At 42.9% G+C, this 26847-nt stretch overlaps 1 protein-coding gene across 3 annotated transcripts in view; it reads left to right on the forward strand.

Moving 5' to 3' along the window:
* The first annotated feature begins 730 nt into the window (after nucleotides 1-730).
* Nucleotides 731-26847, forward strand: part of RAP1A (RAP1A, member of RAS oncogene family) — a 76251-nt gene continuing 50134 nt past the window's right edge. For 2 of the 3 annotated variants that reach the window (XM_065404341.1, XM_065404343.1), the window contains exons 1-3: nucleotides 731-784; nucleotides 3293-3335; nucleotides 4328-4403. The gene's annotated coding sequence lies outside the window, so the exon portion shown is untranslated. The remainder of the gene's footprint in view (nucleotides 785-3292; nucleotides 3336-4327; nucleotides 4404-26847) is intronic. The other variant, XM_065404342.1, reaches the window with a different exon arrangement.

Here is a 26847-nt window from a genome sequence, read left to right on the forward strand (position 1 = left end):
CTCCCCCATAGCCCAGGACCCCTCCAACAGCCCCCTCCCCTCCCCGATAGCCCAGGACCCCTCCAACAGCCCCCAATCCCTCCAGATCCCCCCAATAGCTCAGGACCCCTCCAACAGCCCCCCATCCCTCCAGATCCCCCCCACAGCTCAGGACCCCTCCAACAGCCCCCCTCCCCTCCAGATCACCTCCCCCATAACCTAGGACCTCTCCAACAGTCCCCAACCCCTCCAGATCCCCCCCATAGCCCGGGACCCCTCCAACAGCCCCTCCCCTCCAGATCCCCCCCATAGCCCGGGACCCCTCCAACAGCCCCCTCCCCTCCAGATCCCCCCCATAGCCCAGGACCCCTCCAGCAGCCCCCTCCCCTCCAGATCCCCCCCATAACCTAGGACCCCTCCAACAGCCCCCTCCCCTCCAGATCCCCCCCATAGCCCAGGACCCCTCCAACAGCCCCCTCCCCTCCAGATCCCCCCCATAACCTAGGACCCCTCCAACAGCCCCCAACCCCTCCAGATCCCCCCCATAACCTAGGACCCCTCCAACAGCCCCCAACCCCTCCAGATCCCCTATCCCCGGCTCCCAGCGCCCCGCTCCTCCCGGCTGTCTCGGGCCCGCCCCGTGGGCTCCTCCCCAGGCCGCTGCCGGGCGCCGGGCCGGGGGAGGCGGGGGCCGAGGAGGGCGGGGCGGACGCGGCGCCGCCGCGCACAGCAGCCGAGCCCCGAGCGGAGCAGGAGAGCGCAAGCGGCGGGCGGAAGGAGGCGGCCCGGCGGGCACCGGCGGCGGGTGAGTGGGGCGGCGGCGCTGGGCCGGGCCGGGCCTGCTCGGGGCGCTCCCGGGCCGCCCGTCTCCGCGGGGAAGGGCCGCGAGTCCCGGCTCCTGGGAGAGGGGCTGGGCCCCCAGGCAGGGGGTGCCCGGGGAGGTCAGGACAGCCGGGGGTGGGGGATGCCGGGGGTCCTGCCCCCAGCCGGAGGGAGCCAGGCGCTGCGGGGGGGAGGTTGGTGACCCCCGGGATAAAGTGGGGTGAGTCCGTGGGACCTCTGGGGAAGGGGGCATGTGAGGGGCCCTGGGGTTCATTGCCCAGCCCAGGCTAACTGGGGGGGCACTGCCCCGGGGGGGGGGGATTCAGGGACACCCCCGGGACTGCTGGGAGTGAGGGATAAAGAGGGCACTGACCTTTCCCTGGGGGGGCACTGACTTGTGTCCTCCCCCAGCCCTGCAAGGGGAAGGGAGTGCAAGTCAGGGCCCGGGGTTCCTACCCCAAGGGTAAAACCAAGGGCCCAGGGAGGCAGGGAATGGGCACAGGGACCCCCCAGGGTGAAGGGGGCGCTTGGGACAGGCGCTGCTCCCCGCACGATGGGCAGGCTTTGGCTCTAGGATGCGGGGCAGGGATGTGCGGGGGGCACTGACTCGAGGAAGAAAGGATGAGGTGGCATGGGCACTGCCCCCAGGGCGTTCCTGGGCTGGCAGCGCTACCAGGCAGCGGTTCTCTCTCTCTCTCTCCCATAAAAATGGTTCTGTTGTGATTTCCTGGGGCTAGGCATGGGGCATGCATCTGCCTTGTTGGAACTGAACTTGGCTGGCGTCAGGCATATTTGGGATGGCCTGACCCGTTGTTGGCAGTGCCCATGTCACACATGGGAGCTAGCAGGGTAGTTTAGTGCATTCCTTGAGTTGCTGCCATCAGCCACTCTCCCACACCTCCTAGACCCACCTAATATATGCTAGCCATGGTAATGGAGGAAGTGAAACCAGGAATTCCCCAGCGTGTCTCAGTCCCCCAGATGTGGGGACAGTCAGACGCCAAGGATGCTGCACTTCCCTATTTTGGGGTGTGTGGAGGGAGTGAAGTTGTCTGGATCCTGGCATACCCACTTCGCTCCTGGACTCTTTACCGCTTCTTGTTGCCTTTTCAGTACTGGTGCGTTCAGTGTTGCAGTAGCAGAAACTCTCCCCAGATTGTATAATTGGGCCTGAGAAAATCCCGCAGTTCTCTTACTGGTCCATGCAGTCTGGGGTGTTTCTCAGACCTAGAGAGGCTTTACAGCCCAGACTGAAGAGGGAGCCAAGGAACCCAAGTTGAAGGGGAGCAGGCCATCTCACTGCTCCCATAGACATTGCAAGGGGACATAAAAGGCTGTTGTAGTTCTCTCATCCCTTGTCTTTGAAGATAACTTGGGGCTAATATGCGAGACAAGGCTTAGGTGGTCTGCGTGAGAAAGATCTATTTGGGGTGGATGATACTTGGATTTGGGTGTCTGAATGTTAGATTCTGAGAGTTTATTTTCCTGTTCCTTCTCTTTGACTTTGAAGAGGAAAGTTTGGGAAGGGCCATTGAGACAGTTTGTAAACTGTTCTCCAACATGGGTTTAAAGTTTTCTGTAGCCCTAAATCAAAACAAAAAACAAAACAAATGTTACCTGAATTATCAAGGCATTCAGAGCAACATGCTAGCTTTGGATTGCTATTTTGGGCAGTGGGTGAAAGGGGAAAAGAGCATCATCTTTCATTTGCATGGTCGTGTCTTCATAGTGCTTCCTATTTTCAAACATTTTATTACATTGTCACTTTTCTGAAGGTGTCATTCTAGGGGGGATTGTCTTCTCTCCTTGCCTTCTGTCAGTCTTCTATTTAAATGTGAGGGTGAACGGGGTTGTTTCGATTTTGTAAGCTACAGCCCTCCAAGTCTGGGTAGTATATGACATCAAAGTATATATTTCAAGGGCTGCTTTCATTACTGATAGCTAAATTCTGACTTGTAGGAATCTTTCAGAATTATTTCTTGGTTAACTTTGGCATGTACATAGAATGTACCTCTGCTCGGCACTAAAACTTTTAAACATCACATGATTTATTGGGCATGGGTTGTTTTATATTATCTACATCACTCTAAAACTTTTAAAATAGGGAGTTGACTACCACAAGAATTACCAATAGGGTAGTCTTTCCAGTAATATTCAGTAGAAAAACTATTATATGCCTCCAGACACCATCAAATTTAATTTTTCCCCCTTCATCGAACTGCAAAAATGATTCATGGTGAAAGGCACACTGTTTAGCTCAAAATGTTGTGGGTATTTTTGTGTTTAGGAAACTTGACAAAACCTCATAGCTATAGTTATGTTGCCAGTATATTTTTTTAAACTTAATTGCTGATCATTTTGAGTTTGCGTTTAAATCTTTCATTGCAATGATTGTAACCAAGCATTGCAGTCTTGTGTTAATGTCTGAACCAGAAATTGAAATTGACTAGAAACAAAAATGAAACTGACTTGTCTATTTTCATTGTTCTAGTCATATATTGGAATGAACTGCAAACAGTAAACAAACACCACAGGTAATGAAAACCAGATTTTTAAAAATTCGTTCATTTCAGATTTTTCATCTGTAAATGTGGTACCACAACTTCTTGTTTGTGTTTGTATTTATTAAATTGCTTTTAACCAGAGTGGTAGTTTGTAATTTTGGCTTTGTGTATTGTTCGCAGTCTAAAATGTGGCACCAAATGTGTTTGAACTTAACAGCATCAAATAATCTAACTCATTGTGTTATTTGAGGAAGACCAGGGTTGAATTGTGAACTGCCCTGTTTTGATGTGTAATATTTTGAAAAAATTCTCCTCCTTTGTTAATGGAATAGCACTTGATTCTTTATCCAATTGGCCATGGCAGACTCCTCAAGAGGCGAAATATGTTTAGTATGGAAGTTTCTGAAATTGTGAGACAATAAGGACTGAAGTCACTAAGAAACAGATATTAATAATCAAACACTCTATACCTTAATGTTGTTTCTGTGAGTTTTAAGTGAAAGAGAAATTTAAAGCAGAACAGGCTAGATTCTACAGTATCTGTAACTTTTTAATTTAATACACAGCTAGTGTGGCACACCATCTCCTAAGTATGAAATACTTTCTGATTATTCTGACATCATTATCATGTTGCTATAGTGACTTCATTACACTGGGAATGCCATGTTCACATCCTGTTGCTATGGAAAAGATCAGTGTTATAAATAAAAATATTTTAGTCTATTCATAGCTGTGACAGATAAAAATGCCGTTGTTTTAATATGACCTGATTGCCTAAGAGTGACAGTATATTTTAACCAAACTTTTTTTGTGCTGAGTTATGAACTAGGGAATTGACATTTCAAGTTTCTAACACCTTGTCCCTTCGACATCTCCTCCATTGCATTTGATAGTAGGGGTTATGAAATACTAGTTGTAGAAATCAAAAAGAGAATGTATGTGTAGTTTTTAAGGTGGAGCTGAGACAGGAAGTACTGTGCTTTCACATACTGAGTCTAAAAATAATCTGTTTTCATACACAGTATTTTCTTCAAAGCGGGACACACGGGGACAAGGGGAATATTGGTGTTCCATCAAACTAAGATCCTCAACAGTGAAGTGAGTTATCCTTTTATTTTCATACTATTTCTCACGGTGTTTATAAATTTAGGATAGCTAAATCTAAAAGCTTGTAACTGAACTAACCTAGGGGTGACACAAAATGCAAAAACTTTGCTAGATTTAGTAGACCCACTTGGTATTTGAAGAGCAAAGGTTATATTGGGTCTGAGGGCTCAAATTAAACCAAACACACACTATTTAATCATGTCTCTTGGCTTCAGTTTGGTGGTGTTTAGGTCAGGTATCTTTTGGTAAGATTTTAGAGAGGAACAGGGCATAATTTACAATCACAGTGTAGTTCCAGTGACATGTTAATGTTTTCATTTAGAGACTGGTGTTTACACAATATGTCAGAATAGTTTAGAATTGAAACCAAAGGCTTCAAATATACAGATATATGTAGACTATTTTGTGATATATTTGATGTCTTCACCTAATATGAGGATGGCATTGCAGATATAATTAAAGAATTGAAATTTAGTTAGATGGCATTAATATAACTAATCTGAGCATACTAAAATGTCTAAGTTTTAACTGTACATTGAAACACAGTCTTCATGCATAATGAAATCTAAAATTTAGTATGTACTGATATATCCTAGTATTACTTCTGTCCTGTACTATGTCCAAATAGAGGACTTTGGTGTGTTATCTGGAGAATAAATTCATTCAGTGCAATTTTACATATATTTTTTTAATGGATCTATAAAGTCTCTCTTTTCCAGATTACTTAATGTTGTATAAAACTAGAGACAAGTTACCAATTTAATTATTTTTTAAAAGAAAAATCATAGTGCCTTGGTTTTAAGGAATATGTGTCTATTTTTAGTGATGCAGGAAGTGAATCTTTTGAACATATTTAAAGTTTAAATCTTTACTCCATATGTTTGGGATACTGTTTGCAGAGGTGCCTACTTAGAACTCAAAATTGTTCCCCAGTCCTGCAATCAGATCGCTGTAGGTAGCATCATGTGCCGTATGGAGCCCTAGTGATGACAGTTCACTGGCCCTCTGCATGGGTGCAAAGGTCCACTTGTGGATCTGATTGCAGTACTGGGACTGAAGAAATACAGTGGTTTTAGATTATTATTTTTAATATAGAGAGTTTCTGCATTTATGCATGTCCTTGTATTTTCTATGTCAGATGGTATGAACCTCAATTTTCCTTAGGCACTTTTGGTAACTGTGTACTCAGTTCTAATAGAAGTGGACTTTGGAGACAGGTAACCTGATTCAACCAGTCCCAGGGTTGTGTCTGGATAGATGGTTGTTTTTCCATTGTAGACCTACTTTCGTTTGTAAAGGGAAGTTTGTTGGTTTTTTTTCTCATTAGAGTGCAGTTCTTTGAAGACTCTTACTCCTGAGGGCATTCTGTGCCAAAAAAATAAAAATTCTATGCACAGTATTTTAAAATTTTGCAAATTTTATTTGTCAAATAAATGTGGAGGCTCCAGCATGGCACTTGGAAGCACAGGCCACTGGCCGCACAGAGGTGGGAGATCACTGTGCAGCTCCCCCGGGACACGGACTCAGCTGTGAGGCTGCACCCAATTCTGACACAGCGCAAGAACCGGGCCTGCCCCAGAAACACCCCAGGGCCCTGCCCCTCCATGCCAGGTTCACCAGGTGTGGGCAGGCTGCCTCAGCAAGGCAGGATCCAAGTGTGGAGGGGCATAGTGTGGGGGGATCCAGGTGTGGGATGAGAGGGTTCTGTGTGGGGCAATCTGGGTGCGGGTGGCTCAGTGGGGGATCTGGGTGCGGGGGGATGTGGATGCACAGGGGCTTGTTGAGGGTTCTGGGTGCAATGGTATTGGGACTCTGCAGGGGAGTCCAGGTGAAGGTGGTTGGGGCTCAGTGTGGGGGGTCTGGGTGTGGGGGGAAGAGAGCTCGGCAGGGGGGTATGGGTGTGGGGGGCTCAGTGGGTGGTCCAGATGCAGCTGGTTGGGGCATGGTGGGGTGGGGGATCTGGGTGCGGGTGGCTCGTTGGGGTGGTTCAGGGGGAGTGGGGCTCATCAGGAGGGGTTCTGAGTTCAGAGAGGTGAGGCTCGGTGGGAGGGTCTGGGTATGAGGGGGTCTGGAGGCACAGGGGTTGGGCGGATGGGGAAGCAGCTCCCTGTACAGGGATCCCTCCCCCTGCAGCTGAGGAGCGATGGGTGCAGGAAGCGCGGGGGGGAGAGGGAGCTGTAGAGCTTCCTTCAGGTGGAGGAGAAATCTGGGGGTGGGTCTGACTTGGCCCCGGATGCTGTGCAAAGGAAGAGGAAGTCCTGTCCGCCCAGTCGGGACTAGCAGCTGAGCCTGGGGAAGGGTAGGAGCTACCAACTGGGTCTTCCCCAGTCTCACCTCCTGCCACATAGTGATTTACTTTTCTTCCGGCTGCTCTGGGCCCCCAAAACATACTGCTGGGGAGGGTCGCATAACTGTTCTTGTGGCTTCCCTTTGCTTCCCTGTCAGAAAGTCATTTTTCTGTGGAGAATCAAAGAAATCTGCAGGGGACATAAATTCTGCGCATGCGCAGTGGCACAGAATTCCCCCAAGAGTATCTCTTTATACTAAGCTGTGAGATAGATACTGATTTTTTTTTTCACTCTGATTAAAGTTTTTTCTTTTCATTCTGTTGAAGACAACTTGTCTAGTAGCCTATGTTCACATAACAGTTTATACAGCAGTTGCAAGTGTTCTTGATGAGCAACGGTTACATTTTTAGTGTTGATCTGATGTGGCAATAAGATAGGTATTTTATTATTACAGATGCATTTGGACAACTGCAGAATAAACTCATGATGTTTATGTTCGTATGGGTTAGCTTAATTGAAGTGTTTATCATTATTTAACAGAAGGCTAAGAAAAAAAGCACAACTCTAGTGAAAACTTCTCTTTAGAAGAGTGCTCAGTGCCTTAGTCAACTTTTGGTTTAATTAGCCAACTGTACATAACCTGTGAAAGCTTCTGATCCTAGAAACACGACTCCTTGGGCAAATCGACACTACAAAGTTAAATCGACTTCTAGCCCCCGCAGTAATTAAATTGCTTTTGCATGTCCACACCACACTCCTTGTATCGGTAGTGCATAACCTCACTAGGAGCACTTGCACCGATTTAACTGTCAGTGTGGGGCATTGTGGGACAGCTTCTGAAAGGCAGCAACAGGCAATGTAAACAATGCAGTGTCTACACTGACACTGTGTTGCCCTAACTATGTCGACCTAAGTGCTATGCATCTCGCAGAGGTGGAGTTAAGTTAGTGTAGGGGGCAAGTTACATCTGTGGGAGTGACATTTTAGTGTAGATGCTTACTGAGTTAAGTCGACATAAGCTGCCTTATATTGTGTGTATATATAGTGTAGACCAGGCATATGCCCTCCCTACCCCCAACCAACCAAATCCCATAAGTAAGGGTGTCACAAGTTGGAAAGAAAATTGAATCTTACCTGGCTACCTTGTTTGATCCAATCTTCCTATGTTCAGATGCCATCCATAGATAGGGTTACCATATTTAAATACTGCAAAAAGAGGACACTCCACGGGGCCCTGGCCCCGCCCCAACTCCGCCCCCTCCCCTGAGCACCCCGCATTCCCCCTCCTCCCTCCCGCCCCCCGGCTGCTGCTGCGCTGGGGAAGTTGCTTTGGCCCCCACCGTGGTGGAGAGCAGCGGGAGCCGGGAAAGTTGGAGCCTGGGGAGGAGGAGGCGGCTGCGCGCTTGGATGCTGCCCGCCGCCTCTGTGCCCCTGCAGATCGGGGGACTTGTTAGGTTTGCTGCAGCCACTCCACTCGCACTCGGGGTCCCCTGAGTGTCTTTTGCCCGAGTGCGAGTGGCTGCAGCAAACCTAACAACTCCCCCGATCTGCGGGGGCACAGAGGCGGCGGGCGGCATCCAAGCGCGCAGCCGCCTCCTCCCCAGGCTCCGGCTGCTGCTGCACTGGGGAAGTTGCTTCAGCCCCAGCACGCAGTGGAGAGCGGCGGGAGCCGGGAAAGTTGGAGCTCGGGGAGGAGGCGGTCCCCTTACCATGCCTCCCTATTTTCCCGGACATGTTCGGCTTTTTGGAAATTCCTCCCGGACGGGGATTTGAGGACCAAAAAACCGGACATGTCTGGGAAAATCCGGACGTATGGTAACCCTACCATAGAGAGGTTAGGTTTTTTTATTTTTATGTATTTATTGCCATAGCCCATGTGGGTGGCAACCAAGCTTTAAGAATATTTAATTAATTTTCTAAACTACCATGTTGGCTCTAGAGCGCCAATTAATGTCCTAAAAGCCCACACTTCAAATGAGTTTGTACTATTTCCTCTTACAGTGAGTGCAGTGTGGACAAAGAAGGAAGTGTCTTTACATAAAGATACACCATGGAAAGGGGATTATAGGATTATCAGCTTTTTGCTGATATTGGATATGATTGAAAATGTAATATGCTTTCTGCTGCTAACTGCAAATATAGTGAAGTTCACTGTATTTCAAATAGAGCATAAAACATTGTGCAAGATGAATTTTTCTATCATGTACATATGACACACATTAATGATAAATCCCTATGCTTTTGACTAGATCAGCCCAATAGAAGGGACTTAATTTTGTGTGTAAAGTGTTTTCAAGTATGGATGATTTCTAAAATCAATACAATTAGAAATAAACTTGTTCCCCCTTCTTTACTCTTGTACAAGAACAGAAGTTGTCATTAGTCATAGAGTTAAATTCCTTTATTTTCTTATCTTGCAGAATTTTTACTTTAGACTAAATTTAGAATTTTTTAGTTTAGGGGACAAACTACAAGAAGTAACCTTATTGCACATCTATTACATTTGCCAGCGTGTCATCGTATCAATTTTAAGTTGAAATAACGGATATTAAAATGGCTAGATCATTTCTTGTGTTTCAGGGTTAATTTTGGAAGAAAAATAAAAGTATCCTTGGGCATATAAGCAAGTTACTGCAGAAATGGTTACTCATTTGGATGTTGTTTAATGTTACAAGCTCCGAGCATCTAATTATTTTAATTAGAGAAAACATAAAATATTCAGTTGAGGTTTGTTCTTCTGGTGACTCCTCCCTTACAATTTAAGTGGAGATTCTCAGATCTGAACTTGGCTTTGTGCCTAGTTCTGGTCCTAAAGATCCCCTACTCCTTCATTTTGGGGCCATTTCTTTTCCACCCCTCCTTGGAATACTAACCTAGGTTCCCACGGAAAATCCTAGATGTCTGTGAATGGAGGCACGTTGGCAGGGAGCTACCATTTCTACAACATCTCTGGACTCAGACTCCAAGACTTGAGACAAACCAAATTTATTCCTGATGTAGTTCCATTGAAGTTAACTTAATAATATAGGCCCGATGCCCCACTTCAGCCATGCTGTGGAAAACCACTATGCTCGGTAAAAACTGTGAAGATGTCCGTGAACATGTCCAATTCTGTCCTTCCTAATTAGATTTGCTTAGTTCATCCTTCATGAATTATACAAAGGGGATTACTTTCTATAGTTTGATCTTAATTTATCTATTCTATAAAGGTTATTTTCTAACTCTCCTTTCCTCTAGCAACATATAATAGGTTGTGTCTGTCTGATCAATTTAGGTTTCTAAAAAAAAAGTGTGATTTTTATAAAGGGACATGTAATATGCTGCTTCTACTGGCATTATGTTAAATGTCATGTTTACTAGTCCAAATAGTATTGGTTGTTGTAATGTAAGTCTTTTGGGATAAAACCTGGTTATACTATATAAATCATGTTGTCTCAATTCTGTTTCATAGAGAATCGCCAGTGTTCGGGAAAAAAACTACAAGATTAAATGGCATTAATCTAAGCTGTAAGGCCCCAGATGAATATGTTCTGAATTGATTTGATCATGCTTTTCTTAATAAGTGTCTAAGCAGGCCACAACAGAGAATCTTCAAAGGTCAGATGAGATTTGTTATAGAGTAATGGTTCTGAGGGGGTATAGTTGGCAACTTGGTTTCTGTGTACATTGCCTGGCATGTGCTAAAAATGCTTTCATACTCAACCTGATTTGGTAGATAAAGCAGATAGCTAATGACATTAAGACCAGTTTACCGTGCAGTATTGGAAATCGAGCATATTTGACAAGTCATTAAAGGAGTTCATACATGGATGGTCAAGGTAGACTTTTAAAAGCATCTTATTAAAAATCTCCAGGCAGCTGTGGATGCTTGAAAAATTGCTTTCTTCTCTAGCTCTCCTCACTCCAATTAAACAAAGACTCTGATGCATAGACCAAAAGTGACTAGTGATTTTGGGTGCCCAAATGGAGACATCTTCCCGTGGCCTGATTTTTACAGTGAATGCTCAGCACCCACCGTCTTAAAACTAGATTCCTTCAAGGCGTTTAAAGTTGGGCACCCAAAAATCACTAGTTAATTTGAAAATTTAGGCCATACATCTTACATTTTCAGTTTATTCAAACAGTGTAAAACTATTTAGTATCTTGTTACGGCTGCCATGACCACCATAGGACTTTCACAGTTGCTGGTTGACTCCATCTAGTTGAGGAGTGTTGTTTTATGGAAATGGAAGGGGTAGAGGGCCAGACCTTTCTCCTAGACTAACCACTACCTCCTGGATACTGAGGTTGGGCTGCACCTCTCCCATCAGGGCAGGTGATTTATTTTGTTGTTCCCATATCACAGGCTTATGAAACCACTTTGCAACATTTCTGTTAATCTCATGCTGTGACTGTTTAGGATGAAAAGCTGAGACTTTGCTTCCACCGTCGCATCCAGAAAGTTCTGATCTGTGGCCTTATATTGAATGGTGGATAGTTTGGCGAATGGTTGCTGACTGCAGTCTTTGGTAGCAGAGCATTGCTTACCACGAGGAACCTTTGTTGTACATTGAGGATAAGATCAATTAGATTAGACTGAGCTTTTAGCTTCTGTGGAGAGCAGGGTCTTTGCTGCTTGGCTTTCAATTGGTATTACTATAGTGGTGGGGCATGGGGACCCCAAGCTACCACTTTTGAGTTGGGTCCATGTCTCTGGTGGTTGATAAAAGCTTAGAGAGAGATAACAGGCCCCTTATTAGAGGACTGTCCTTGCTTCCCTGTGACTCTGATAATCTGGTTAATTATTGCCCATTCTCTAAACTCGTTTTTTTTTTTTTTTTTTTTTTTGGAGGGGAGGGAGGAGGTTGAATAGAAGGTGGTGGTGAAACTTCACCTGTTCTAGGCTATAGCTGACCACCTGCTGGTAACTGATGATTCTTGCTGAAGCACCTAATACCTGTGTTTCAGGTACTAATTCCTGTTCATTTCCAGATGCAGTATAAAATGATAGATTTAATCTATCACATCTTTAAATGGGTCAGACCTTGATTTCTAAGAGACTGCCTTTCCCCACATGATACCATGGTAGTTAAGGCTATCTAACACACTCTAGCTAATGTATTTAACAAAAAGAGGCTATGGTTGGGTAGGATTTTCAGGGAGGCGCCCTTGTAACTTGCACTGGTTTGACAGAAACAGTTTGTTTACGTTTAAGTCTCATTTTGAAATTGGGTGGGTGGGTTAAGGGCAGAAGGGGAGGGGTGGCTTATTTTTGGTTAGTAATCATTTTATTTTGGTTTAGTTCTAATGGTCTTTGCAGCTAGGGGGAAGCAGAATGTACTGTGGAAACTGAAAAATAATTACACACACAATGCTGTCAAATGCAGAGTGAACAGACTGAAAACATTGGGGGTGGGGGATGGGATATAAATTCCTTTCCAGCTTCTATTACAGTAACTTTAGAATTTGTAACTAAACGAGGTACAAAACTTGCAGAGAAACTTGTGCCTTTCATGTCCCAAGAACACCACAGAATAGTCTGCCTATTTATTGGGTCAGCCCTATCCTTTGAGTTAATGTTCTTTCTACGATGCCTAGATTATTTCATCTTTCTAGGTTTTTATACTGTACTCATCATGGTGTTAAGTGGGTGCCATGGTCAGATTTAAAATATTGACTCTTTGTATAGGATGAGGGCAAGATCATGTGTACATACAGTAATTGACTTTGACCTTTGCTTTCTAAAAATGAATTTGACTACTTTTAGGTACTTTTTAAATCTAAAGCCAAATTCTGTTTTGTGTTACTGTGTAAATTCAGAGTGCCTCCACTGCAGTCAGTTTTCAACTGAGGTCAAGTTCAGTTCTTACCTGAAGTCAGCGGAGTGACTCCAGATTGGCACTGATATAAATGAGAGCCTAATCCGTTTTTTTTGTTTGTGTGTTTTTTGAAAAGTGACATTTTGAATCCCTGACACTTAAATAAAACCTGCACTGCAAAGAATTACTCCATTAACCAGAGAGATGGTTAATGACAGACTTCTCTAATTATTATTCAGATGCATGTAATTTACCATTTTTTAAAATACGTTAAAATGAAGCGTTGCTAAATCATTTTTGCAACTGAATGTGCAAACTGCTTAGCCTAATTAAGTGAGGCCTTCAATGGTGCTTTACATTAGGTGAACTGTGACCTCTGTTTATTTCTGCCTCTCAAGTGTGTTTCAAGGCTTAACTCAATTTGTGTAAAATGCTCTGAAGTCCTTGGATTTAAGACAGCACAAATAAACCAACTATTATTATTATTAGGCCTTTATTATGTCTTTTCCTAGACTATAGGGAAACCTTTCTGGGTACAGATGCTATGTGATGTTGCTCTGAGCAATAATAGCTTGTTGTCTTACTGTCACTTCTTTGATAAGAGGACACTACTAAAAGAGAAAAGAAGTTTTTGAGACTAGTTCTTGTACTACTCAGTCCTTTGTTGGGATGTAAATTGGATTTCCCTTATAGAGACTGTCTAGGTGTTTATATTGTGCTTATCCTCATATGTGAGCACTTGGCGTACATATTTATTTTTGGGCCTGCTCATTTGTTTTTTTTCAATAAGCAGCACTTATATTGCCTTACAAGAGTTTCAGCTCTGTTATCTTGTAGTTAATGCCCTATGTGTTAGCATAATTGTATAATTTTTAAAAACTCTCATTGTCTTTTACGTTTTCTGATGCATTTGAGGACAGCAGCTATGGTTAAATCCTTAACCAGTTGTCAGACGCACTTTGAGAACTTGCCTGCAGAAGCTAATACTTGGCAAACATGGTCCCATGTTAACAAAGTCATTCTTGTTACCTGCATTTCATGCTCCAAAAAGGGGGCAAGGTGCTGAAAGGATCACAGTGACGGATGTAATATGACTGAAGCAGATAAACTTAATTACATCGTTTTAAGCGGGACAGCTTCAGTGTTTAATATATGTGTTGAGGGACTGGAACGAGTGAGTGTATAGTAGGTAACTGTTACTGTTTTGTCAAATGCTGTTGGAGGAGACAACGTTCTGGAAATTTGTTACACCTAGTAGTAGTTACTGTGTTTGTCAATCTGCCACATTGCATAACTTTGCTGCTTGTGAGAGCACTACAGGAGAACAGACCGGTTGCATTTAATTTTTGAGTGGCTGAAACCACAGATTAGAGGCTGGTTGGAATGTTTGTTTTTTGTTAAAGTATTTGGATCCAAAGATATCACCCATGTTGAACGTCTTCAGTATTAGAACATATACGTTTGTCATTGAAATTGCAATATTGCTTGTGTTCTAATGGCTATAGAGCAGGGGTCGGCAAAGTTCGGCACGCGGCTCGCCAGGGTAAGCACCCTGGCGGGCCGGGCCAGTTTTATTTACCTGCTGACGCGGCAGGTTCGGCCGATCGCGGCCCCCACTGGCCGCGGTTCGCCGTCCCGGGCCAATGGGGGCGGCGGGAAGCCGCAGCCAGCACATCGCTCGCCCGCGCCGCTTCTCGCCGCCCCCATTGGCCCGGGACGGCGAACCGCAGCCAGTGGGGGCCGCGATCGGCCAAACCTGCCGCGTCAGCAGGTAAATAAAACTGGCCCGGCCCGCCAGGGTGCTTACCCTGGCGAGCCGCGTGCCGAACTTTGCCGACCCCTACTATAGAGCCTGATTTTCCAGAGGCTCTGAACACCCACAGCTCTCATTCACTTCACCCAGTTGTGGGTACTCAGCACTTCAGGAAATCGGGCTGGGATGAGCTCTGCTGTTTCATATAGTTGACCTGGACAGTATCATGTACCTTTTTTTTTTTTTTTTTTTTTTTTTTGGACAAATTACCGTATTTGAAAATAGAGCTTACAGTGGACTGTTGACAAAATTGTAAAGGCCTCTGTGGGAAGAGGAAGAGTTGAGCTAGATTTATTGAATTGACTTCAGTAGGTGTTCAAATGGGCACTTCTTGTGCCCCTTTTTATAGCATTCTCTTCTCTAATGTGAATACATTTGGAGTTTTAGGGAGAGGCTAGTCAGAAAAACCCTTTCATTACAAACAACTGACATCCATTTATTTATTTATTTATATATATATAATATATATATATATATATAATCTCACCTACTATGAAGTGAAAGTGCATGTGATAATTTAAAGGCAAAACAGTCCTCTGTGTAAGGTTATATGTAGTGCAATTTAGCTTCCTTTTCAAGCCTTGTCAGGGCCACTTTAAAATGGTAACCATGGAACTTGATCCATTAATGTCATGTCTTGAATATTCCTTGGTTACTAAGCCTGAGGTATGTGTAGATACATATAAATAAATAATATGCTTTTGGATGTTTTGGGTTGTAGCTTTGTTTTGACATTAATTGTGATTGGAAATAATTGAAAAATAATGCAAGTCAGATTAAAGCTGCAGCTTGCAGGTGGTAGCTGGCCCAGACTGCATGATCACATGGAACATTTATGCAAATAACCAGGCTCTTATCATTATAAGACATCTTGAGTTGGGTTATTACAGTCCATATGTAGCACAAAAAAACCCCACTTTTGGGAATCTCATTTAAACCTCTCTGAAGACCTGTGTTCATGCTCTAGTCTAAGGTGCTGTCTCAGAATGGTGCAGAAGCTGATGGCGCATAGCTTTCTTTGTCCTGCAACTTCTGTGTTTTATAGCCTGTCTCTGTTGCATGTACTGGGTTGCTTAAAGTTGACTATAAATATAAGATGAAGCACAAGTCAATTTAATACTAAAATTAGTTGAGCTTTGTAATTTATAGAAGAGCTGAACATGACATTTAGTGGACATCAGGGCCTCTGGGAGCTACCTCAGTAAAAATAAGGAATGCGCGTAGAGCAGTGATTCTCAAACGATTGTACTGGTGACCCCTTTCACATAGCAAGCCTCTGAGTGCGACCCCCCCCTTATAAATTTAAAAACACTTGGTTATATATTTAACATCATTATAAATGCTGGAGGCAAAGCGGTGTTTGGGGTGGAGGCTGACAGCTCGCGACCCCACATGTAATAACCTCGCGACCCCCTGAGGGGTCCTGACCCCCAGTTTGAGAACCCCTGACGTAGAGCTTGAAGCCTGAAACTTTGTTTTATTGTGGTTGATGATATCATTTTATTGCCAAGCTAGTTGTACTGTGAACTGCATCTCTGTGGATTGGGGGTTGAAAAATCCTTTTCAGAACTACTCTGTGGTGCACAGTGTCTCAAATTACAATGTTGGATTCATATAGTGATTCAAGAAAATATGATTTAATGGAAGTTTTTAATTTTGAACGTTTAGTGGGGAAGATTGAAAGGTCTCCTAATAGCAGTGCAAATTAAGGATATTGTAGGATCTGACAATTAACACAGAAATTAAAATCCTATATGTTCTAAGGGACTGATAGGTGTACAAAACTGAGCATCTCCAGGGCATACGTTGAACAAGCATTTTAAGCTGTGAACTTTTTTTGGAATGCAGCAAGAATCTCCAATACTAAAACTGGTGAAATTTCCTTTTCTAGTTGCTTGTGGTTTATCACTTAAAGAGACTTTTTTTTCTTTTTTTCTTTTTGGGCTTTTGTCCGCCTCAGTCATATTTTAACCTCTCTTGAAATTACTTCTGCAAGTGTCATAATTGGAGATGGTTTTTAATTCCATCTAGGAGAGTTGTTGAGCAGGGGAGTATTTCTGGATCACTGCCATTGCTGCTTACCTGGTCCATTGATTAGATGTTGTATGATTACACTGCTCTACAGCCAAAATGCTTCTGAAATAAATGTAGTCAAACTTTACTAATTCTGGGTCACTGAGAACGAAAATGATGCTTAAAATTGTTGATTGGCTCTAGTTTTCAAGATATGCTATTGGGTCAGTATATACGACCCTTGACTTGGGAATGGCGGAGGATAAGTGAGTTATAAAGGGAAGGGATCTCAATTTAAACCAGAAATGACTAAAATACATCTTTGACTGGATCTATGAATAAATCTATGACTGGGTTTGGACAGTACTTGCTTTTTAGGCAAAACAATGAATGATGCAATCTGAAGCTGGTATTGCGTCATACATGATATGAATTGCATCATGTTATTCCTAGAAGTCATGGATGATGCAATCATAACGAAGCTTACATCACTCTGCTGAACAAATTGCCCTATATCAGCTCTAGAAATCATACAGTGTCGTGCTCTCTTATTTGTCAGTGTTTGATTTTGCAAAGGGGGACACATTTCTGTTTAGCCAAAGTGAGCAGAGATGCCTCGTACTTGTGTGAACAGTGCAGATAACTTCTGCTATGTTTGTGGTGAAGTGACTTTTGCATCACAAAAGCGCAGTATAACCACTATGGTTAAGAAAGCCTATCACCTTTATTTTGGCTGCAAAATTGGAGATAAGGACAAGAGGTGGGCCCCACACATATGCTGCAACACTTGTGCAACAAATCTTCGCCAGTGGTTGAACAGGAAAAGGAAATCTATGCCTTTTACAGTGCCAATGATTTGGAGAGAGCCAACAGATCATACCAGCAATTGTTACTTCTGCATGGTGCCTCCAGTTGGGAAAGGTGTGTCAAAGAAGAAAAAGTGGACTGTGCATTATCCAAACATTCCATCAGCTATACGCCCAGTACCCCACGGAGAAGGACTGCCGGTTCCTGATGCACCAGAATCATTCTCACTTGAGTCAGACGAGGAAGAGGAAGAGGATGAAACTTCTGGTCCTGAACCATCAATGTCACAGGACCCACATTTTCTCCCATCCTCCTCCTCTGAACCACACCTCATAACACAAGGTGAGCTGAATGACCTTCTCAGGGATTTGGAACTACCCAAGAGTAAGGCAGAGCTGTTGGGCTCCAGACTACAGCAGTGGAATCTCCTGGCAGGTGATGTTAGGGTTTCCATGTTCCGTGACCGTCAAAAGGATCTTGTCCCATTCTTCTTCATGGAAAGTGATCTTGTAGCCTGCAACAACATCGATGGTGTGATGGCAGCCCTCAACGTCGTTCACGATCCAGATGAGTGGAGACTGTTCATTGATTCATCGAAGATGAGTCTTAAAGCTGTTTTACTGCATAATGGCAATGTTTTGCCATCAATTCCAGTTGGTCATGCAGTCCATATGAAGGAAACCTATGACAACATGAAACAACTTTTGAGGTGCATAAACTATGACCAACATCAGTGGCAGCTTTGTGGCGATTTGAAGGTTGTTGCTCTCTTGCTTGGTCTGCAGACTGGATACACAAAGTACTGCTGTTTTCTCTGCGAATGGGATAGTCGTGCAAGAGATTCCCACTACATCAAGAAAGATTGGCCACTCCGACAGTCATTGGAGCCTGGGAGGAAAAGTGTTCAGCATCCACCACTTGTTGAATCAAGGAAGATTTTGTTACCACCCTTACACATCAAGCTGGGTCTGATGAAGAACTTTGTCAAGGCCATTGACAAAACACAAGCAGCTTTCAAGTACCTCCGTGGAAAATTTCCAAGGTTAAGTGAAGCTAAGATAAAGGAAGGTGTCTTTGTTGGTCCTCAGATTCGTGAACTTCTTCGAGATGATGCATTTGACCATGCTCTGCGGGGCAAGGAAAAGACGGCATGGAAAGCCTTCCAGTTAGTGGCAATAAATTTTCTCGGAAACAACGAGGCAGACAACTACAGGTTGTTGGTGGAAAACCTCCTCAAGGCATACAAAAGCCTTGGTTGCAACATGTCACTAAAGATACATTTTTTGCACTCTCATCTAGATTTTTTTCCACCGAACTGCGGAGCAGTGAGCGACGAGCACGGCGAGCGATTTCACCAGGACATTGCAACAATGGAGAAACGCTATCAGGGCAAATGGAGCCTGTGACGGGTTGGATCACAGAAACCCCCTTGGGAGCTGCCACCCGATGTGCAAAGACTACCCCTGCTTCTGTTTTCCCTGCCAGCTCAGGATTCCAGCACCCTGTCTTGCTGAGCCAGACACTCCAGTCTGCTCTAACAAAGACTCAGGGTCTGAATCACTTGTCCCAAAGCTGCAAGTTTACCCAAAACCAGCTCACAGGAGTGTGCTTGTCTTTAGCACTCAGATGCCCAACTCCCAATGGGGTCTAAACCCAGATAAATCCGTTTTACCCTGCATAAAGCTTATGCAGGGCAAACCCATAAATTGTTCGCCCTCTATAACACTGATAGAGAGATATGCACAGTTGTTTGCTCCCCCAGGTATTAATACATACTCTGAGTAAATTACTAAATAAAAAGTGATTTTATTAAATACAGACAGTAGGATTTAAGTGGTTCAAAGTAGTAACAGACAGAACAAAGTAAGTTACAAGCAAAATAAAATAAAATGCGCAAATCTATGCCTAATCAAACTAAATACAGATAATCTCACCCTCAGAGGTGCTTCAGTAAGCTTTTCTCAGACTGGACACCTTCCAGGCCTGGGCACAATTCTTTCCCCTGGTACAGCTTTTGTTCCAGCTTAGGTGTTATCTAGGGGATTCTCCATGATGGCTCCTCTCCCACTCCCTTCTGTTCCACCCCTTTATATATCTTTTGCATAAGGCGGGAACCCTTTGTCCCTCTGGGTTTCCACCCCCCCTCACTGGAAAAGCACCAGGTTAAAGATGGATTCCAGTTCAGGTGACATGATCACATGTCACTGCAAGACTTCATTACTCACTTGCCAGCACACACATATACAGGGAGACTCACAGGTAAACAGCCATCTGCAGACAATGGTCCTGGTTAATGGGAGTCATCAAGATTCCAAACCATCATTAATGGCCCACACTTTACATAATTACAATAGGCCCTCAGAGTTACATTTTATATTTCTAGTTTTAGATACAAGAGTGGTACATTTATACAAATCAGATAATCATACTCAGTAGATTATAAGCTTTGTAATGATACCTTACAAGAGACCTTTTGCATGAAGCATATCCCAGTTACGTTACATTCACTTATTGTCAAATTTTTCTAAAACTATCCCAGTTACATTATATTGACTTATTATCAAGTTTTTATAAAACCATATAGACTGCACAACGTCACAGAGCCCATCAATGCTTGCAGACTATTGCTGGACAGTGACAAGAGATGCTCCATTTAATGAATACAAGAGACAAGCCAAGAAGCGCCGAGTAGACACTGAATAGGTCTAAACTATGTACATAATAGTTTTTTGCCTTTTGTTTCATAATACATTTTATTTATATAACCCTTTTGCTGATTTTTAAAGTGTTACATAAACAGGACAGGTGAAATATTATCATGTAAAGCAACCATAAACACATGAAAAGACCTAGGTTTACAATTTATGATTAAAACTCTACTATCTACACAATATACATAGACATAAAATGTAAAAACTTAAATATCTTAGAAACAGTAGCCAATTAGTTGTTTTAATTGTCATATTTGAATTCAGCACATCAAAATACATAATAAATAGCACATTTTATCTCTGAAGCAGACGACTTCTCAAAAATTGTAGACCAGTGTTATTGATGCCTTCTCTTTTTCCTCTGTTAAACTCAGTGTCCTCTTTTGAAACCGGGTTGCCCATAAGATTTTTTTTTTTTTTTTTTGAACAGCTGTTTCTGTTGAAATGAGTCGTGATCTTTTTAGAAGATAAAACTGACTCTACAAAACTGTGTTAAACTATAGGAAGCTTTTTTCCTTTTTGAGGATGGGTGCCAAATTCATTTCCCTAAGAAGTTTTAGGGGTGGACTGCCAAAGTTGTTTTGTACACTTAAGCTTTGGAAAGATTTAAATCTTTAAGAGAATCTGGCAAGAGGTGTAAAACTCACAGCGTGAAAGTAATGGTACCCCTTTTTATGAACATCCAAGGCCTGTGTTGTAGGACCTTCTGCTGCCCAAGAGAGACTGAGTGCGATTCTCCTCAGAATCGATCATAGAGCTGTGAAAGACTTGAATATTCCTTCAGTTAAAATTATCATCAGAGAGAGTTTCAGTTTTGTCACCCCCCCCAAAAAAATAATTCAACCATTTTCCAGCCAACTCTAGCCTGGCAATGTGGTTCCACGACTGGCCAGAGAGTTAAGTACAGAGTGATTTAGCACCCTTTTTCTCCCTGTGACCTAGTCTTTTTTCCCAGCAATGCTTTCAGTCCTTGCAACCCAAAAACTAATGTTCTAGTCCTTACTCAGACAAAATTCTCTTTGAAGTCATTGGGAGTCTTTCCTGGGTAAAGATAGCAGGGCTTGGCCCAAGAAAGCAAGAGACCAACCTTAAAAATAGAACCTAGGTCACTTGCTTGGTAGTGCAGTGAGGTAGCATGCTTTAAAGGGCAGAACAGTCACTGTGTGATCTTGAGACAGTCACTTAACTTCTCAATTCGTTCGTTTCCCCATCTGTATTTCCTCTTTTAATCAGATCTTTGCAAAAGTGCTGTATAAATGATGTCATCAAGTATGGAACCACCTGCTCTGTGTAGCCTTTACTTATGTAAAAGAAGATCTTAGTTAATTTAGGGGTTAAAGTAATCCTGGTGCTTTACAGTGGCAAATATTTTGCTTGAGGGTGTTGCCAGTATCATTTGTGGGAAGGTAGGCAATTTAGAGACATTTACTTCACTTAGTCACATGTGAAATGTTCATAAACCTAAGTCCAGCCTTAACTGCATGTGCCAAATAAAGCCAGGCCCCTGTGAAAACATGGCTGCGTGCCCTGTACAGAATATAAACTCGAGTTAAACTTTCCACTTCATGCCACTGTATGGAGAGCTGTGTGAAGTTTAGGTTACAAGCAAAAATAAACTTGGTCTCCTCCTAGCCTTCATTCCTGCATCTCTCACGATTGCTACCACACAGTTGGCAGTGTCTGCTAGAGAAAGGCCCAAGACTGGAATATCATGGGTGTTGGCTCTCAAGAATGGAGGTGCAGTCAAGCTATGTGAGGAAGTTAGGTACCGCCTGCTCACACTGTGCCTGGCTATCCCCTGAACATTCATGAGTCTCGTACTGATTCACAGATACAGGGTGATGGGTAGTCTTCAAATTACCAAAGCCCTTTATGAAGAGGATGTATTTGAGTTTTACCTAAAGCTTACATAGTTCTTTGTGCTATGAGCAAAATAGGTAGTTTAAAAGCAGACTTGAAAGATTTCGGAACACTGTACTCAACAAGTAATTAAGACAAATTTTGCACTGCTTTTTGAGAGTTTCAGGGGAAAACCGAGCTTTTTATGCTCAATGTAGATATTGGTATTTTGATGTTTTAACAATCTGTTCAGTGAACTTGTGTATGGGTTTTCAGTGCCTTTTAGTACTGGAATGAAGTAAGTGTGTGTGGTTTTCTCCTCAGGCTCTGGGGAATAATACTAAATGAGAGAGATGAATAATAAAGGATTTAGCAGGCATATTAGATGCTCTCACTTGCAATAAAATGAAGTTATTAAAACTGTTATTTTTCTGTGGAGTAATTAACTTACTGCAAGTCAGACTCCTGTGAAGTCTGTGTTGCTCTTGCTATTTAGTGAAAGAACTTTGAGGTGCATCTTTGATTAGGAATAGACTTATTTTAGCACCACATTTTGTTTTTATTAGGGGTTTCTTTTTCTGAAATGGGTGCTCATCACCCAAGGCATTGAAAAATAAATGGTACGCATAAAATTGTTAATTACCATAAAGTGGATGTTGTTCATTCAACAATGATTGTTAGAACAGACTTTTAATTAGCCCGCATGCATAGGAGGTAGGGACAGTTTTGTTGCTTGTGCATTACTTATAGACTAAACTTGGAAGTGTTTTTAAGGTAGTGAGAATCCCTAGACTTACATATGCAAACATGACCTTTAGAGCAGGCTGCATAGCTAAATCAAATGTATGTATACACAACTTGGTTATTACTGCTTCAGCTATTCAAGGAATCTTAGTATTTTCTGGAATTTAGTTTATAATCTAGCAAACACTGAACTAGAGTTAAGGGCTGAACATTTTCCCCTCCCTCTTATGTAAAACACATTTTAAATGTTCAATGTAGAATACATGGCAGCTCTGTGGTGCACAAAGGGTGCTTCCCTCCTTGCCTTGTTTCTTGGCTTCTCTCCTCTTTCTTTTTTTTTCACTCTGCCAGGGGTACTTCCAGCCCCCATTACCATAATATCTATGTGCCTCACAATCATTAATGTATTTATCCTCACAACATCCTGGTGAGGTAGAGAACTGCTAATATTTTACAGATGGGGATTGGAGGTCCAGAATACATAAGTGTCAATGTTACACCAAAATTGAATGAGAATACAGTTGTCACCTGCTTGTGATAGAAGCTGTTTTTTGATTAATAATAAACAGCCTGGTGGAAAAAAATTCTGATAAAACTTTTTATCTGAATTTGCCCATTCATCAAAATTGAAACGTTTTGTGGAGACTGTTTTTTTGACACAGTTCCGATGGAATCCAGGCAGGGTCCCCGCCAGCCTAGGCTTCCAGGCTCACAGCTCGGGGGGAGGGATAGCTCAGTGGTTTGAGCATTGGCCTGTTAAACCCAGGGTTGTGAGTTCAATCCTTGAGGGGGCCACTTAGGGATCTGGGGCAAAATCAGAACTTGGTCCTGCTAGTGAAGGCAGGGGGCTGGACTCGATGACCTTTCAGGGTCCCTTCCAGTTCTAGGAGATAGGATATCTCCATTAATTTATTTATTTATTCATTTTATTTAGCTCCTTGGCAGCGTGCCTGGTGAGCTGATAGGAACCTGGAACCCCCCTGGATGTGCTGCCTCACAGCTCTTCAACAGCCCAGGTTCTCAAGGTCTGTGGCTCACCAGGTGGACTGCCCTGGAGCCAGGACTCCTTTTTCTTTTGCAGAGAATTGCATAGAGTTTGAGTTTAAGGTCAGAAGGAACCATAGAGCATCTGTTTGACCTCCTGTACATCACAGCCATTAAAATGTGACCCAAACATGACTTTAGTTAGACTAAGCATTTCATTCTGATTTGGAATGAAACCAAAAAATTTCTCTGCGAATTGGAATTACCTTACTTCACCCAGCTCGAATTAAAAAAAACTAGTAAATGTGCTGTGGTATATTAGTAATGTAATGAGGGTTTACCAAGATGAGAACTCACTTAGGCTATGTCTACACCAGTGGTTCTCAACCAGGAGTCCAGGGGCCACGAGCAGGTTTCAGGTGGTCCGCCAAGCAGGGCCAGTGTTAAACTCACTGGGGCCCAGGGCAGAAAGCTGAAGCCTGGATCCCTGAGCCCTGCCACCTGGGGCTGAAGTCGAAGCCTGAGCAACTTAGCTTCGCGGGGGCCCCAGGCAATTGCCCTGCTTGCTACCCCCCTAATGCCAGCCCAGGCTTTTATATGCAGAAAATCACTTGTTGTGGCACATGTGGGCCATAGCGTTTTTATAGAATGCTGTGGGCGGGGCCTCAAAAAGAAAAAGGTTGAGAATCCGTGGTCTACACTACAGCCTATCAGCAAAACTTATGTCACTCAGGGCTGTGAATATTCCACCCCCTGAGCGACATAAGTTACACTGACACAAGCACTCGTATGCACAGCGCTATTTTAGCAGGAGAGCTTCTCCTGCTGACAAAGCTTCTGCTGCTTGCAGAGGTGGGTTTTTTATGTTGACGGGAGACCCGTTGGCATAGAGCATCTTCACCTGATGCGCTGCAGCTGTATCGGCACAGCTACGCCGCTGCAGCTCTGTACGTATAGACATCTTGGCTGAGAACTTGTGTGATTACTGGTTTTTGTGTACAAAACAGGTGGATAAGCAAATTAGCAAGATTTGCTATCTAAAAATATGTTCTGTTTTCTTTACCACTGAGACTTGCATTTAAACATACAGCTCTTGTGAGGTAGCCTAAGTTTTTCTTGAAAGCTGTGGTAGCCTGAATGCAAGAAGAAGAAAAGCAATTTTAAAATGCATAATTATGTCACTGTTAGTTTCCAAAGTGTCTTCCCTGTGGCTTGGCAGGTTGCTCCTAGGGACAGCTTGAAAACACCAGGGGTGGGGGAAGAGGATAAAGACAAAGTACACAGTAGGAGGAAGATGAGAGAGATTTAAGCAGGAGACACCGAAGGAGTTAGATGGCAACGGGTTTAGACAAGGTGAGCTTTTTAACAATGTTAGAATACTGCCCTGAACAAACTTCTTTAACTTTCATTTTGTTTGATCTCATTAAAACTCCTTGATGGCGTTAAACAATCATTAAGTAGAGTTGATGGGATACTATTTCATATTAACTATACATGCATTTCTTTAAAGCGATCCTCTCTTAATTGCTACAAAAAACACTGGTTTAACTTTGAGAGATATTCATATTTAAGATGTAGTGTGAATCTAAAATGCTCCTTCAAGGAATGATTGAAGAATGAAAACCCAGCTTTTAAAACATCGTTTTGTACTATAATTTGAATTAAAAAAAAAAATCCTTTAAACTTAAGAACTCGTACCCACCTCTGCTCTCACTGGAAAAAAATGTATCGATACATTATATGGGAGTAAAAAAATAACCGCGTAAAGTCGTGTTTGGTGAAAATTCTCCTCTTAAGATGGATGCCATTTTTGGAAGAGAGAAAGTCAGTGGGTTTATCTGCGACTGTTGTTGTTTTAGAAACAACATCGTTGTTTTTAAAACCAGTTAAGGTTGCTGAGTGATCATCTACCACCTTATCATGTCATGTACAAAACCGAAGTACATAAACAAGGAAGTGAATAGTTAAAAACATCATCAATCTTTCCCTGTCTATATAACGAATGACTTGGTAAGAATAACACACATTTCAACAAAGCAACCTCAGCTCTGCTCCATGTTGAATCTTTTACCAAATAGCTCAAAATAGTTACACAACAACCTGATGAAGAAACATGAAAATTATATAAGATTTGAAATGAATGACCTACAGTATGAGTCAGCAGACAACAGATGGAAGGTGACCATTCACAAAATCAATTTGTCTAGTGTTCGTATCCTGTAACATTTACTTGTTTTGATGGTGGTGGAGGGAGAAAGGAAAGATTTGAGTCGTCTTCCTCATAGAAGAGGAAAAGCTGTCAAGAACTTTTCCATATTGTAAAAAATCCAGTGCTGAAAACTTTTAGTAGCTCTAGGTCAAAAGCAGAGAAATGCCCAAATGCAGCTGTGTTATGCCTTCTCAGGAGGACCTTTTAGCTTGTGTGGTTTGCTACATTTGAACTGTGTAATTCACTGTGACGCTGTGTTTCCACAGTAGAGATACACGGCACTTCCTGTGGAAGCAGCTCTACTGAGTCTCTTCTGTAGACATAATTGATAAAAGTCCAGCTTCCCCCAAAACACATATAACGTAGGTAGGCTCTTGTCCTCTTGTTCCCAGAGTAGCACTCGTTAGTATTAAATCTGCAGTGGTACTGCAGTCCATTTAGAAGGGAGCCTGACAATTACAGCCAGTGACATAGCGTTTTGGTCTAATTTGAGGATGCAGTATGTATTGGTCTCTGAGCTTTGCCTTTGGCTTTCCCTCCACTGTCTTTGTCTAGTTGGCACATGTCCCTAGCAACTTTCTGTAAATGCAGACCAACAGGACAAAAAATAAATCTAGCCATTTGGGCACTTCAAGCTGTAGATGCACAGAGTATTTGTTCCCCGACTAAAGTGCTGGTAGGAAGCATTTTAAAATGCACAGCAAGGAGACAGGCAGTCAGTTGCTTAGAAGTGCATATTTTGATGCTTACAGACTAAAATTTTTTTTTTTTTTTTTTTTTTAAATAAAAAAGGTTGAGGCAGGTATCGTTTTTTCTAAAGACTAAATTAATTGCTTCTTTTAAATGTTTCTCTCAGATTTATCTTGAATGAACCTCAGTACAGAACTACGGTCTCAGATCAGCAAAACTTTTAACCAGGTGTTTCACTTTAATCATGTGAGTAGTCACACTGAAGCTGACTGGGACTGCTCATGTGCTTTGCAGAATTGGTCCCTAAGTTATAAAAGTCTCAGGTGGGAGTAATTCTCACAACTCACATAATGTGAGATCCTTCAAGGTTTGTTGTAGGAACTAGGATTCTTTGTGGAAGTAGTTCAGAGAGAACACGGCCTTTTGTCTGAATTTTTCATGGAAGAGGGCTTGAAGGTGAACATTGTGCCATCTCCAGCTGAATGAAGTGGAGACTGTACAGAAGCCGTAGCACTAGCATGTAGCCTGAGATGTCCATA

This window comes from Emys orbicularis, chromosome 4 (assembly GCF_028017835.1).
Source record: "Emys orbicularis isolate rEmyOrb1 chromosome 4, rEmyOrb1.hap1, whole genome shotgun sequence".
Classification (NCBI taxonomy): domain Eukaryota; kingdom Metazoa; phylum Chordata; order Testudines; family Emydidae; genus Emys; species Emys orbicularis.